At 43.7% G+C, this 15042-nt stretch overlaps 1 protein-coding gene across 15 annotated transcripts in view; it reads left to right on the forward strand.

The window, feature by feature from the left end:
• The window catches only part of MAP2 (microtubule associated protein 2), a 331690-nt gene that overhangs the window by 55978 nt on the left and 260670 nt on the right, over window positions 1-15042 (forward strand). For all 15 annotated transcript variants that reach the window (XM_089779819.1, XM_075933895.2, XM_089779816.1 and 12 more), the window contains exon 2: window positions 11465-11523. The gene's annotated coding sequence lies outside the window, so the exon portion shown is untranslated. The remainder of the gene's footprint in view (window positions 1-11464; window positions 11524-15042) is intronic.

Raw genomic sequence — 15042 nt, forward strand, 5'->3', positions numbered from 1 at the left:
ACCGATACTGTCCTGTTTGTAAGACCCAGTTACCAAAGCGACAGATGTCTTAGAAATACATTTTGAAGCATTTTTTTCTTTTAATTCAATTGTGTAATTTTTTTTATAGGACTAATGGCCTGAAGATAAATTTTTCAAAAGCAGAAACATGATTTAGGTGCTGAAACGCTAGTCACTTTCCCAGTGCCTCAGGGTAAAATTTTGAAAAAAGTACCTGTTTACCAAACTGTTTAAAAGGTGCCACTGACTCTGTACAGGCTACGTCTACACTGGCCCCTTCTCCGGAATAGGCATGCTAATTTCGAACTTTGGAATAGGGAAATCCGCAGGGGATTTAAATATCCCCCGCGGGATTTAAATAAACATGGCCGCCGCTTTTTTTCCAGCTTGGGGAAAAGCCGGAAAAGAGCATCCAGACTGGCGTGATCCTCCGGAATAAAGCCCTATTCTGGAGGATCTCTTATTCCTACTTGAAGCGAGATGATCAAAATGCTTGGTGGTAGTGAGGCCAGTTCGTATATCAGATCTTTCCTTCTGCTGACTGCGCTCCTTGCTATAGTTTTTCCTCTTTGGGGAGAATGACCCAGTTACAGTTCAATTACTCTCACTGTCATGTGGATTGCCTTTAAGTTAGAGAGTCCCAAATAAGTGCTACCCTTAAATACATGTATCAGCTTGATGTATCCGTGCATGTCATCATGGCTTGACTTCGCGAACGAAGATCTAGGAAGGAAATCCACGTCTTCTGCAGGCACGCTGGTAGCTGACGAGGCCTATGTGGGACAGGCAGGTCCTGCCACAACGGCTGCAAATATAGGTCTGATCCGGGATAGGTGCTGAGGGGTCACGGTTCTTCTTCCTTCTCCTTTTGTCCTCCATACAGGCCCTGCGGGTATCTCCGTGCATGTAATTATAACTGAATTTGATTAATATCAATATTAAAATCATCCCATGATTTCTGGGTTTTTTTGCTTATTATCTGGATATTTACTCTCTTGGACTCTTCTTTTTTTTTTCCTTCGTGGTCAAGTACAGGAATGTCCTGCTTTGAGTAATCTTCATTAATTCAGTGAAATAGCTGTGCACTGAGAGTTTTACAGGAGGACAGCCGAGAAAGAACTTATCACTGTTCAATTTATCACATGCCCGCCTACAGTCTAGAATCGGCAGGTGTCGCTTGTCAGAGTAAATGTGCTATTGTGATCAGTTCCCAAGGAGAGGCATCCGTACATCAGAGATATCGGACTGTGCATCTTGAGCTTTGTAACTTGAAACTCTTGAGGTAAAATGTTGCCAGTCGTAACTTCAAAAAAAAAATATAGAAAACCATGTTCACATTTCATCCACTGTGTCATGTGCTCACCACCACCCATTGTCATAACACCAGGCCTGCGAGTTTGGTAGGGATTTTGAAAGCAGTGAAGAAATGTTTGAAGAACCAGACTACATTTGTCTATAATGCTGTTGAAAAGCTGGCCAGAGTCGCTTGGTATGGGAAAAGGCATTTGAAGACTGTAGTAGGAAGGCGGTACTAATATAGCACTAATGGAGATGGGAGCGGCTGGTAATTACAGACTAGGAAGTTGAATTTCCACCTGAGGGAGAAATCTGAGGTATTATTAGGGATGGCAAAGGTGTGGCCCAGATGAAACAGAGTTTTAGGCTCTTGGCAGCATGAGCTCATTGTGAATGGGTTTGGTCAAACAAATCATTGATGGCAGGCAGCAGGACGCGACTCACTTGGATTCTCTTGGGAGCAGGAGGTAAACTGAAAGATACAAATACATTGTAGGTGCAACTAGGTAGATTTAGAGTTAGGTGGCAGGAAAAGGTCACCAGAATGACCCTTAACAATGAGACGGCCCAGATGCTCAAAGGTGCCCAACTTTCATTGAAATGAAATGCTGTTGAGGATCAGGGCTTATGGCCCTATCTGCAAGAGTGTTTGCTTATTTATGTGTAAGCTAATCGTAAATCAGGAAGGATAGTTAATAAAGTTAAGGGTACAGTGACATTGCATTGCAATATCATTAAAATAAAGTTTCATAAGGGATCATGTATGGACACTGTTTTTTTTAACAGTTCAACTTGGCTTGAAGGTCAGTGAAGGTGAAAAGCTGAACAGTTACTTGTATCAAAGTTTCAGTCTCAAAAGAACTTAGAGGTAAATTTTTAGGGTTGGGTGTATAAATGTAAGTGCCTTGATCAATATTTAGGGTCTTAAATAGCTGTTTTTGGGCATTCAATAATTTGGACACACAATAAGAGTTTAGATGCCAGTAACAGTAGTTTGGGTGCCCAAGTTTAGGCCTCTCCAACTTGTAGGCATAACACAACTGTAGGGCTTAGCTACAAGTTGGTGAAGAAGATTAGAATTTTGCATATGGACTTTTCATTGAAATAGCAATAGAATTTTCTTTCTTTTTTATGCCATCCCCCATGACATTATGGTAATAATAATCTTACTGGTTTTTTTTTCACTACTTGCTGAAACCTATAATTATAGCAAACCCCATGATAGATAAGACTCATCAAACTTAATGAGATGAACAAAATGTTTCCTGATTTACATGGTGTCAGCATAAGCAGTACCGTGACATGCCGCTCATTGGCTTGATTCAGTGCTACTGGAAGCTATGAGCAGCAATGTGCCATGTGGACATTATTTGGCCTTCTGAGAGAGACGTTGGCGCACCCCAAACCACCACTGAAGATCGAACCCTCAGAGTTATCAAAGGTGCAGAATGTCCATCAGCCTGTTCTTAAAAGGAGAAATAAGGGGCAAAACACTCAACTGGGGTAAATCAGCAGAGCATCACACTGATTTACGTCGGCCGAGGAACGAGATCGATATCATTTTCACTCTCTAGAAGTGTCTGTTGTGTTTGGAGCAGGGTAAGGAATATGCTTGCGACAGTGTTGGAACTACATAGTGATTCCAGAGTACCTGGAGAGCTGGATGATTAATTCTCAAGTTATTTTATTTTAAAGATACCCTTAGCACAGTTTGCTCCAGGAATTCTCCTCCCTTTATTTAATCTGTTAGTAATTGTAAAGGGAAAGGATTATGAATCTAACAATTTATAGTTTTCACATAAACCCTGTGCTCTTTGACATGGGTGCTGTTACGTAATCACTTCAAATTGCCTCAGCCTGTGTGCGTCTTTCGTTCCTCTGCCCCCATGGGTGAGTGCCATTTGCCCTGTCAGAAGGCTTCTGTGACTTGACTCAATACATCTTCTGTAATTTCTTTAATTATCGTACAATTTTGTTAATATTCCTGTTACACATGCTGCTTCTAACCCTTTTCACCCCAAACCTATTAAAAACCGTACTTCCAAAGAGATTATTCTGCAGGGCCTGTGTAGGAAACTGAAAGTGTTATGCACCATTGTAAATAAAATGATGTATTCCGTAATTTGGGTGCAAAACTTCATTTTTCTTTGTTAGGGACTGAGGTATCAGTCTGGCAAGCCCTTATCTTGAAACTAATAGGATTGCTGATGTGAGGGGGGATTTTTTTTTTCATGCATAAAAGTTTGCAGGTTCTGGCATGAATTTGTTTTATTTATAAGATGAATAATTGTTCCAGCAGCTAGCTTCATAGACGAGAGGTGGGGAATCTCCGTCCAGTCACCATTACTGGCCAAAGGGAGCTGCGGGAAGCATCACAGGCTGGATGACCGCTTCCTGCAGCTCCCATTGGCTGGGAACATGGGTGCTGGGAGTTGTGGGGCTTCATGCCTGCAGACACACAGGCAAACAAACCATCTGGCAGTTCACCAGTGGCTAGCCCTAATAAACTGCATGCGTCCCCCCAGGTTGGAGGTTCCCCACCCCTTGCTTAGTACGTTAGGGTAATATTTTCAAAATAGAGGTGGTTGACTCACATTAAAATCACTCACCTTGTTTCACTGAAGTTCCATGTTGGATTTCCCAGAGGTGTAGAAAACTTCACCTTTAAAAAGTAGGAAAAATTCACGTGGTAATGTGTCATTTCCAAACATACTGAAGCTCTCTTTCTTCTGTAGAAGAGGAAGGATGACCTAGTTCAGGCACTACTGTGGCGCATAGACATAGAAATAGGAGAAGTCACTTATGTCCAGATATTCAAAGGTATTCAGGTGCCTAATTCCCATTGATTTCAAAGGAACATAAGAATGGCCAGAGTGGGTCTACCCCAGTATCCTGGTTTTTTAGTAGTGGCCAGTGTAAGGTGGCTGAACAGAACAAACAATTATCAAGTGAGCTATTCCTTATTGCCCATTCCCAGTTTCCGACAAACAGAAGCTAGGGACACCCTCTCTGCCCATCCTGGCTAATAGCCACTGATGGGCCTATCCTCCATGAATTTATCTATCTCTTTTTTTTAACCCTGTTAAAGTCCTGGTCTTCACAACATCCTCTGACAAGGAGTTCCACAGATTACCTGTGCAGGTTAACTGTGAAAAAGGACTTCCTTTTGTTAGTTCAAAACCTGCTACCTAGTAATTTATGTGGCAACCTCTAGTTCTTGTGTTTATGGGAAGGAGTTAATAACTCGTCTTTATTTTTATTGACTTCTTTCCACACTTCTCATGATTTTATAGATCTCTCTTATATCCCCCCTTAGTTATCTATTTTCCAAACTGAAAAGTCCCACTCTAATTAATCTCTTCTCTTTCACTGGGGATAAGAGCCTGGATCTGAGCCTTTGTCTCTCCTTTTCTCAGCTAATCACGTATAAATGGTGATGATAGCATTTCCCTACCTTTCAAGGGTGTCCTGAAGATAAATACAATATAGGTTGTGAATTGAAGCCATCTAGAACAGGAATAAAAACTTTTTTCCCCCTCACTAAAGTCAATAAATAGCACCTTTAATACTTTCAGGGAGCAGATCTATTGAGTCAGAAAATGTCATTCTTACCTAGTGCGCACACTTTTCAGAGTTATATTTCATTCATTTAATTGTTTGGTGTTGTATATTCTTTAAGGTTCCCATTTCATTTAATAGCAAACCTGCCATTGATTTTTTTTTTTAAGGGTGCCAGATCAGAGCTTGTGAGTAACTGTAAGGAATCTCAATTAATTATTTTGGATACACTCCACCATTCAGTTTTTGCTCCTAGAGTGTGAAAAGTCCAAATTTGTTCTTTAAATTCTTTGCCACGTGTAAAACTCTTGTTTGAGTGCCTCAGAGAGGCTAAAGAAAATATTAAAGCAATTGAGAATCTCCTTCCCCCAAACAGAAATACAGTTGTGCTTCCAAGGAAATTCTGGTTTAAAAAAGTAACAGAAGTTGCATTTATTTTATCTCCACATAGAACTCTGAGTATGCCTGGCTGTCACAATGGGCTTCAGACATGCTCCTTGGTCAGACATGAATCTTGTGAATTAGCCCTGTGGGTTTCCTAGGGAAGGGTCTTTGGAGAACAGTCTCTCATTGTCTCACTTTGTTGTTTGACTGAGAGTGTCATGGGACAAAGCTGACTTAGACATTTCCACAACTAGCAGGAGGCACATTGCAGTGTCTCTGAGAAATGCAGGGTGGTCTCAGTCCAGTTGCTATGGTCTGCTTTGCTGATCTTATCTCCACATCTGTTACAAATTGTCCAGTATTTGTCCATCTTTCTAGCATGGAAAATGTTCAGGTATCCTCTCCAGAGCTTGGCTGAGACCCACCGATGGTCCTTATTGGCTTGGGAGAATCGTGCACTGTCGTTGCCAATGCTGGATAGATGGAAGTCTTCAACCACCAGAGCTGTCGTTCTCACCTCTCCCTTGCTGTTCACACCAAAATGATAGCATTGCCCAATTTGATTTAGGGAAAGGAGGGTAAGAATCCAGTATAGGTGCGTCTTTTAAAAACACCTCTCATTTTATTAGTCACCAGGTGTGGAGAAAAATGCCAACACACAAGAGTTGCTAATTGTTTTGCTCTGAGTCAGAGACATTGGCGTAGCTCTGTTTATTAGGAGTCGTTTCCTAAATTTGCACTGGGCGTGCATAAAAAACCAGTGAGTAAGGCCTGTAATTCTTAAAGCCCTTGAGGCGGTAAAACAAGTGGAAGAGTTTAGTTACTGTAAATGAAGAAGACAGGCATACAGGTGCCTGCCTTTTTATTTTTATTTTTTTTGTATACTGTGTTCATAACCATAGTATATCAAGACTTCCAAAATTCCATGAATTCTGTGGTCTGACCTCACCCTATCAGCAACATCTCAGGACTGAGGGGGTCAAAATTCTAGCAGATCCCACACAATTAGCCTACGTGTTTGTCTTTGTCCATGAGCAAACATGTTGGTGTGGATTGTGCCTAAAAGATACGGTCAATTCATATATATTGGAGCCTCTTCAATTATATCTCCATGTTGTCTACTTTGTGTCTGACCAAAGTGCAAGAAAATTACACCAGGAGACAGTCAACTCGGGCTCAACAGCCAGCTCCTCTTCTGAACCTGACTGGGAGGGGTCTGAGATACGGGCACAGGGCATGGGTTCTGGAAAAGGGTTGTCCATTGTAAGCTCACCCATCTTGCCCAGGAAAGGAAAGTTAGAGACAAGTTAACAGACAGCATTTCTTCACTGGTGCAACTGAATGTTTCAGGACAAGAAGCAGCCTTGATTAAGATCTTCAAATCTTCAGCATCCAGTACTGCCTCGTAAGGTGGGGCCAGTAAAGCTGTTGGAGACACATCTGTAACGAGTCGGACAGGATTAGAGCTGATTTCCTTGTCAGCATATGGAGTTAAACAATGATAATCGGGTCCCTCCCAACTGACATGTTGCGGAGACTGATTTTTCATTGGTTGATACCGAGAGGAGGGAGGAGGCAGATCAGCAGGTTTTTCCCCCTCTTGATTATGCCTCAACCCTTGCATTCGCTCATAAGTAATATTGATATAATTGACACATGAAATGGCCTGTTTCTCTTTTAAGAGTGTTGTCTAATGATTAAAGCCCGTTGTCCTAGGCCCTTTAAATCGTGCGGCACGGTGCTGAGGGCTGCCAGGTTTAGCCACACCCCTTCTGCTGGAGGCTCCGCCCCTTCCAAAAGCATGGAGTCGGTGCCCGCCCCACCTTGCCCCTGGGCGTGGCAAGTCTGTCGCTTTCCCTGGCCAGCCACGTATCCTATCTTCTACTCCCATCGGATCCCTTTATAAAATGGAGCTATAATCATCTCTCCCTCCCTAGAGTATTGTGAGACGTAACAGCTTTAAAGAGTTGGATGGAGGAGGAGAGAATTTTTGTTCCAGTTAATATTGGTCATCTTGTCTGTTCTCACCCCTCCTGTGCATAGCGATGAGTATTTTTTAATATGTTTTTGTTCAGTCAAGATGACTGGATAGCAGAGATGTTTTTGCCACGGGCACTTTCTGGCAGTGGTTAGTCATCTGGACGGCAGTGCAGCTGTGGGCATTCCTGTTATGCCACCTGCTGTTCTTGGCTTCAAGCTGGAAAGGGAAACGTAGTCAGTGAAATGCGAGACAATGCATCTATATCTATCCTGTGATAAAAGGGGAGGCATCCCTCACGCTGTCTGTCTCAGAGAACATTTGAGAAGACTTGAGAGGTTTCTAGGGGGAGGCAGGTTCCCAGCCCCACCTATAGCCCCTCCCCCTCTGCAGGGAGGGGAAGAGCGCATCTGAGCAGCGGGAAGGAAAGAGGATGAACAGGCCCAACCCCCCCGCCCCGGGACCAGTGTGGAGGGAGGCCACATGTACGTCTACCGTCACAGCGGGGCGGGTAATGCTAGTAAATAACGCTACTTAACCTGTTGCTTATATGGATAGTAGCTACTTTCCTTCCAAGAACTGCAAAGCCTCATGATACTCATGTGGCGTGGTAGGTATTACTGTACCCATTTAACATGGGCAGGGGGGGGAGGGGACCACGACACAAAGATCTTACATGTCTTCCTCAAGGTCACACAACAGGTTAGTTGTAGAGCCCCAGAAATGCTCTTAGAAGTCCTGACTCCCAGTCTCTCTTCTGACCACTTCCTTAAAGATATTCTGTGGCACTGCTATCGGATGAGCATGAAGGAGCAGACTCTGTACTAGGCCTTGTCACATTATTACCCATAGAATTCCCTGAGATGAATCCATGGGCAGTAGAGTGGTCAGTCCAGACGGCCATTTTAGCCACATTTTTCTTCATTCACTGACCTTCAATACAGGTGATGAAAAGGGATGAGAAAACAGAGTTTGAAAGAGAGGCTCCAGGGAGCAAGGTAGGTTTGTGACGTGACTGGAAGTTGGTGCTGCATCCCAGAGCAGAGAGTGAAAGCAGGGAGCTGAGATCAGCAGACGGGTTGAAGAGGAGCCCAAGCTGGGTGGAAAAAACTTGTGATACTCTGGAAGGGAATTGGACTGTGAGTGACCCAGCAGGAGGGCAGAGCCACAGGAATGCCTGGGAGGTGCAGGAAACCCAGCTGAAGGGGAACTGAGGTACAGAGTGTTTGCTGACCTACAGTCAGCAGCTATGCCCTGTGATGGAGACCACCTATGCATAGGTCTCCTCTCCTCCGTGTGGAAGGGAGAGGCTTTGCTTATTTCCCCCCAGTGCTGTCCTTGCCCATCTCCAGACCTCATAGGTCCAGATCTAGTGAGGAGGGAGGAGACTGAGCAGAGCAAAGGGCGGCGTGGGTGGAGGTGTAGAAAATGATCATAGAGAATCCCTGAGGCAGAAAGGGACGTCGCCTGAGGCAGCACTGTCTTTTTAAAGCAATTTTCTGAGGGTGACCATGGCCTGCGAGAACCCCTGGGATTGTAGCTTGATAGAGCTAGAATAGCAGGAGGTGGAACTCTTGTGGGCTCCGGTTTCCTGGGGATCTGCCTGGCTGAGGGAAGGCCTTGTGGTCCCTCCCAGGAGTGGAAGAGAGAGTATGGTGGGATACCTGTGAAAGGATGGGTTAGGGTGAGAAGGGATGACCTAGCCCTTGTTGTTAGGCAGGTTTTAAACTACTGATGTTATCCGAAGCGAGGAAAGCGATCAGTTTGTTGTTTAGATGGTACCATACATTGGTGCTTGCCATTATTAAGGAGGCGGTCAGGATTTCCTGCTGAGGTGTCCTCACAGGTCTCTGGCTCTGTTGATGCTGAGAACCAGAAGGCTGCTTGTGTGTGTGCTCAGTGATGTGTGCGTGTCGACTTGTGCACTTAGTCTCCACAGCAGACCCCAAGAGAGCCCACAAAGACCACAAACCAGATAAGTATCGAAGGCGCTAGGCCAGGTTTATTGTTAAGTGAAGTACAGTAATAGTTGTCAGTGGACTCTACTGAACCATGATGCATATGTGCCCCATAACAATGGAATGACTCAATCGGTGGGAAATTTCCAGGTCATACAAAAGCTGTCCCCCAAGACACGACTTTACAGGTACAAACAAATCAGACATCACTGCTGACAGTCACTGGTGACTGTTGCCACCCTCTGATGCTACTTAGATACCACCCATCACCCTGTACCTCGTGGTTTGATTAGATCATCTCTGTCCATCATGCTGTCATTTTAGACCCTTTCCTGAACCTGGGTCTGTATCTGTGAGGAGTGGGTACCAAGGTCTATTTTAATGAGCTGGTGGTGCTATGTGATTTCCACTTATGACCACCAATTATTGTTCCGCACCTGGGCCTCTTACCAATTAGTGTTTTGCACTCTCAACCCTGTTCCTCCCAAGTTCTGTGAGCAGGGCCTGCCTCTTGCTCGTAACTTAGCTTTGCTTTGTTAGCCATGTTTTAGCCATTGTTAGCTAGGCCTTAGGCCTCTGTGCTGCATGGTCTTATGTTTTAGTCCTTCATCCAACTACCTTACCCATTACAAAGATAGCTTCCCCAATTATCACCTCTAATACCATTAGCTCACAGACACCTACCTTTCCCCACCTCTAATATCATTAACACGCAGACACTTACCTTCTTCCCCCCCCCCCCGCATCCCCCTTCTGTTCTGAAATGTGATTTGTCCTTTTCATATGTGTTCATTTTTTTAAATTGTATCCTTTGGTATACAGGCAGTCCCCGGGTTACGTACAAGATAGGGACTATAGGTTTGTTCTTAAGTTGAATTTGTACGTAAGTCGGAACTGGCTCCAGATTCAGCCGCTGCTGCTGAAACTGACCAGGGGCTGACTACGGGAAGCCCGAGGCAGAGTTGCTCTGCCCCCAGCTTCCTGGAATCAGCCACTGATCAGTTTCAACAGCGGCTGAATCTGGAGCCTGGCACAGAACAGCTGGGGCGCTGCCAGGTAGGTCCCCCCAGGACCAACCCGGCAGCACCCCAGCTGCTCTACCCCAGGCGTCCACAACAAAAGCCTGGTCTGCTGGGAGGGGGGGCGCACTAGCTGCACCCCCACCCCAGCAGACCAGGGAGACCCGGAGCAAAGCCGCGGGGGCGTTGCGGTCTGGCCCACGAAAGCTCATCATCTAATAAACCATCTTGTTAGTCTTTAAAGTGCTACATAGTCCTGCATTTTACCCCATTATTATTAATTTAATAATGATTCGACCAGCAATAAACTCTAATTTTCTAAGGACTTGCCTGGAAGCCAAACTTTAAGTATCTTCAAATCTAAATCCTTTCAGACCTATGCTCCATTATTGGACCAGTCCCTAGTAGCCAGGGGGAAAGGCTGCTCCTCTGAGAAGGAAATAGCTCTGGACATTGCACAGAGAAAATGAACCGCTTCTAAATGGGCCCTGAAAAATTACTTCAGAGAGGCAGTGTGGTCCAGTGGGTAGGTTATTGGATGGAGACCTGCAGGTCATTTCACCTCCCCTCTCATCCTTTGCTTAATAAGAGCTCTTCTTGGCAGAGTCTGTCGCTGGGGAGTCTGTACATGGCCTAGCACAATGGGGCCTCTGTTTATTGGACTGTAGAGGCTGCTGTAATACAGCTATTAATTCACTTAGTTGACTCGTGTTGTAATTGCCGGCATTTTTCTTTTCTTACCTATAGAGTCACAAATGTTTTATCCAGTGAGAACATAACTAAGGGATTCTCTCTCACTCCCCACAAAAACCAGATTGACCCAAGCCCTTAGCTCTGGATAAGGAGTGAGCAGCAATTCAGAAGGGAGAGTAGATACGTGAAGGTGGCTTTAAACCATTTGTGCTCCCCCAATCCTGGATCTGCAGTTCCCTGCCATGAGCCAGTGCTGCGTAAGGTGGAGCTGCTCTGACTTGCACTTCCTGCCAACCGTCTCAATGGGGAAAGCCTGGACCACCTCGTCTGCATTGGCAACCAAGGGGCTGGTGTCAGGAGCTACAACACGGGCTTCACTTCACAGCTAGGCCACCCTATATTTATGGGTTCTTTCTGTAATAGCTGGCTGTGCCCCTTCCAGGGATGCTTTGCACCAAAATAAAGCACCCACTTCGCAAGACACCTCCGTTACCTCAACTGCTTTAAATGACTGTTGAATATTGAAAGGCCTTTTTCTTTAGTAGCTGTAACTGACTGGGGTATTCGCTTTGTTTCAGACTCTGGAAACCTGATCTACACTGTCCTGTGACTGACGACTTCTCAGCTATAATAAGAGGTGTGTGTTCTGTTTTTATTGGTCTAAGATTCCCTCATTCCAGAGTTTGGACAGCACGGTATATCCCCAAATTTACTATGTTTGGTCATAGCCAATAACTATGGCCACCCGAGTAACGTTAAGGTTTTTTTTCTCATAAAGTTCTGTGTATGTGTGCACACGTGTATTTTAGTGGTGTTTTAAATGAAATAAGCACATTTACTCAGCCTTATAGTGAATGGGTTTCTGAAACAGAGGAAACTCTAATGAAAGCAAAAATGCATAGTGAATTTGCCGATCTTTGATGATCTTATCTTGTCCTAGCTTCAACGGGCACATCTACACAGCGGCGCTATTGCGGGATAATATCTGTTATCCCAAAATAGCACTCTGCACATCGTAACTGCATGCCCGTTATTTCGAAATACATTCAAAATAACAGGCTTCTTCTTCCAGCTTTCTGTAAACCTCTTTGCACGAGGATTAAGGAAGACTCTGGAATAGCGATTTATTTTGAAATTAGCACCAAATTTCAAAATAAGCTATTTGAAATAAGCAACACAATTTGCATAGCTCAAATTGTGTAGCTTATTTTGAGGTATGCGCTGCTGTGTAGATGTACCCAACTAGATGAATAAATGGGTTCCACTGAATGATGGGAAAGAGGTTGTTAAAATTCCTGCAAGCCATTAGGTCTGATCCTCAGGCCTCTACATCCACGGCAAAACTCTGCATGACTTCGATAGAAGAATAAGCAGGCATGATTTTTTTTTCCTTTCACAGCATCTCATTGCTGACTTGCACATGTTCAGTTAAAATTGTTCAGTGGACTGAACTTTAGTCACTGTGTGGCAAAGGGGAACTTGTCTGCAGTGGCAATTATTTTAGTGGAGGTATGTCCGTATGTGAACTAAGGATCTGCCCCTAAAAACTAGGGTACTCTGTTTCACTGGATGCACCTTTAAAAGTGCACTGTTGAAACCAGAGTTTTGCCTTTTACATTGTTTAAACAAGTGTGCACGTTGACACCCACATTTTTAAGAACCTGATCGGGCTAAACCAGAGAATTTGCCAGACCATGGAAACTCAATATTGTCCATCAGCATTACCAACATTTCCGCTGCTCACTGGGCTCTTAGAAGGCATTTTGGGGTTACATTAGTGCTAAATAGCAGGACTGATGGCTCTAAACAAACTTTATAGGACTGTGGCTAACTAAAATCATACTGGACCATGGAAGTTGCCGGACCAGATAATGCTGGATGAGAAAGGTTCAACCTGTAGTATGAGAGAATCCTTAGCCCAAAGATCATACATTGATCTGCTAAGCCTGGCTTCCTTAGGAAACAGTGTCTTTGAAATTGGTTTTTGCAGACTTAATTCTACCACACTCTAACTTAAGTCAATAGAAACGAAAATACTTGAATGTTTCCAGAAACCCTCCTGCATATATAGGCCAGATTTTTCAGAAGATCTTCGATCCCATAGGTGGTGTAAGATTTTCAGAAGTGCTCAGGTAGCCTGTAAGCATTTAAATGAGGAGCCAAGATTTTCTAATTTTGGAGAGAGATGTGCAGAACATTTCGGAGTATCTGGCAGTGGACTGTCGTCTTTAGCTCCTTTTGTTCCACTTAATGCATTCACATGGGCATGCACACATGCACATGAGACCATGAATTTTCATGGTGCATTTCCTAATTTGAATGATGCAGTAAAGATTGCTTATGACCAAGGTACATGGAACCATACAGGTGCTGCTGCACTATGGTTCGTACAGGTTGATGAGCTGTTAAGTGAACTTTTAAAGGATGGACTGTGTTTCCCCAAGATGTTTTCAGAAGAATGTTGATTCAGTTTTCTGACGTTTGCTATTAACCTAGTGACACTGTCCAGTTAGCTACATCATAGACTATGCTTGATCTGATTGCATCCAGATGGTTGACTACGTGGAGAAGTTTTGCTCTCTGCACAGAAGGAAGAAAAAAATGTATCTTAATTAAATGTAGTAATCAGTTATTTGAATTGCATTTTAGTAAACCAGAACAGCAATTTCTGTCTATTTGCCAAGGGCAGACACCGTGCAAGACCAAATGAAAAATTTTCAGTCGAAATTTTATCAGTTGCCCAACTCCTTGTCTTTTTTCTCCTCTCCTCTCCTTCCCTACGATCCAGGCCATGTTCAAATCCTGCTGTTTCCATCTTTGTGATACACACAAAACTTCAGCTATCCGCTTCTGTTTTTGACTGGTGAATAATATGTCTCTGCCTTGATTGTTATCACCTGCATTACTGCAGCCTTACTCCCTACCTATACCAGCTACAAAAATTATTTTCTTTTTCTGTTAATCTGACCCTGTTTCACCATTTTGTGGATATCTGTGCTGGCTAGCTCCCTCTTGCCCGAAGTCCATGGAGGTTACATTTTGTAAGCTTCAATGCTTCTTTCTGATCTGTTTATCAAAACTCATATCACTGCATTTTTCTCACCTCTGTCCTCTACCAGCAATGAATTTCAGTGCAGCAACTTGGGTGCCTTTTTCTATGTAACCCCTTTGCTTGGAACATCCCCACCCAGTTCACCAAGCCATCCAGGTCACTCCTAAAAACTTTCTATAAGGTTGATTGAACATTTTGAATAAGGAAAATGTTTGGTTTGTCTATGAAAATGTGATATATTATCACGAAAACTCAACTTTTTCTGTTCAAATTTCCATGTAATCAAAAAAACAGATAACTGAAACCTGTAAAGTCATTTTTAAACGTAATTTTTGTTTTTTTGGTTTTGTGTTTTTCTTTGGAAATTTTCATTGAAAAAACTTGGACTAAAATATTTTTTATCAGCATTTCTCAGTGAGGAAGGGGAATAGCATTTCCTGATTATCTCTGGCTCCTTGTAACTTCCACAAGGCCCAAGCCAAAAACAATTAATCCTATTGATTCAGAGGGGTTGCCGTGTTAGTCTGTAATAGAAAAAAACTTTAAAAACACTGAATAATCCTGCAGTACCAAAGGGTATGTCTACACTACCCCGCTAGTTCGAACTAGCGGGGTAATGTAGGCATACCGCACTTGCAAATGAAGCCCGGGATTTGAATTTCCCGGGCTTCATTTGCATAAGCGGGGAGCCGCCATTTTTAAATCCCCGCTGGTTCGAACCCCGTGCAGCGCGGCTACATGGGGCTCGAACTAGGTAGTTCGGACTAGGGTGCCTATTCCGAACTACCGGTACACCTCGTTTCACGGGGTTCGAACTAGCGGGGATTTAAAAATGAAGATTAAAAAAATCCCCGCTTATGCAAATGAAGCCCGGGAAATTCAAATCCCGGGCTTCATTTGCAAGTGTGGTATGCCTACATTACCCTCCTAGTTCAAACTAGGAGGGTAGTGTAGACATACCCTTAGAGACTAACAAAAAATGTAGATGGTATCATGAGCTTTTGTGGGGTGAAGAACTGGGTTGTGCCCACAAAAGCTCATGATATCAGCTACAGTTTTTGTTAGTCTCTAAGAATAGTGATATAAATGTAGCCGTGTTAGTCT

The sequence above is a fragment of the Pelodiscus sinensis genome, chromosome 7 (genome assembly GCF_052426305.1).
Source record: "Pelodiscus sinensis isolate ZL-2025 chromosome 7, ASM5242630v1, whole genome shotgun sequence".
Lineage (NCBI taxonomy): Eukaryota > Metazoa > Chordata > Testudines > Trionychidae > Pelodiscus > Pelodiscus sinensis.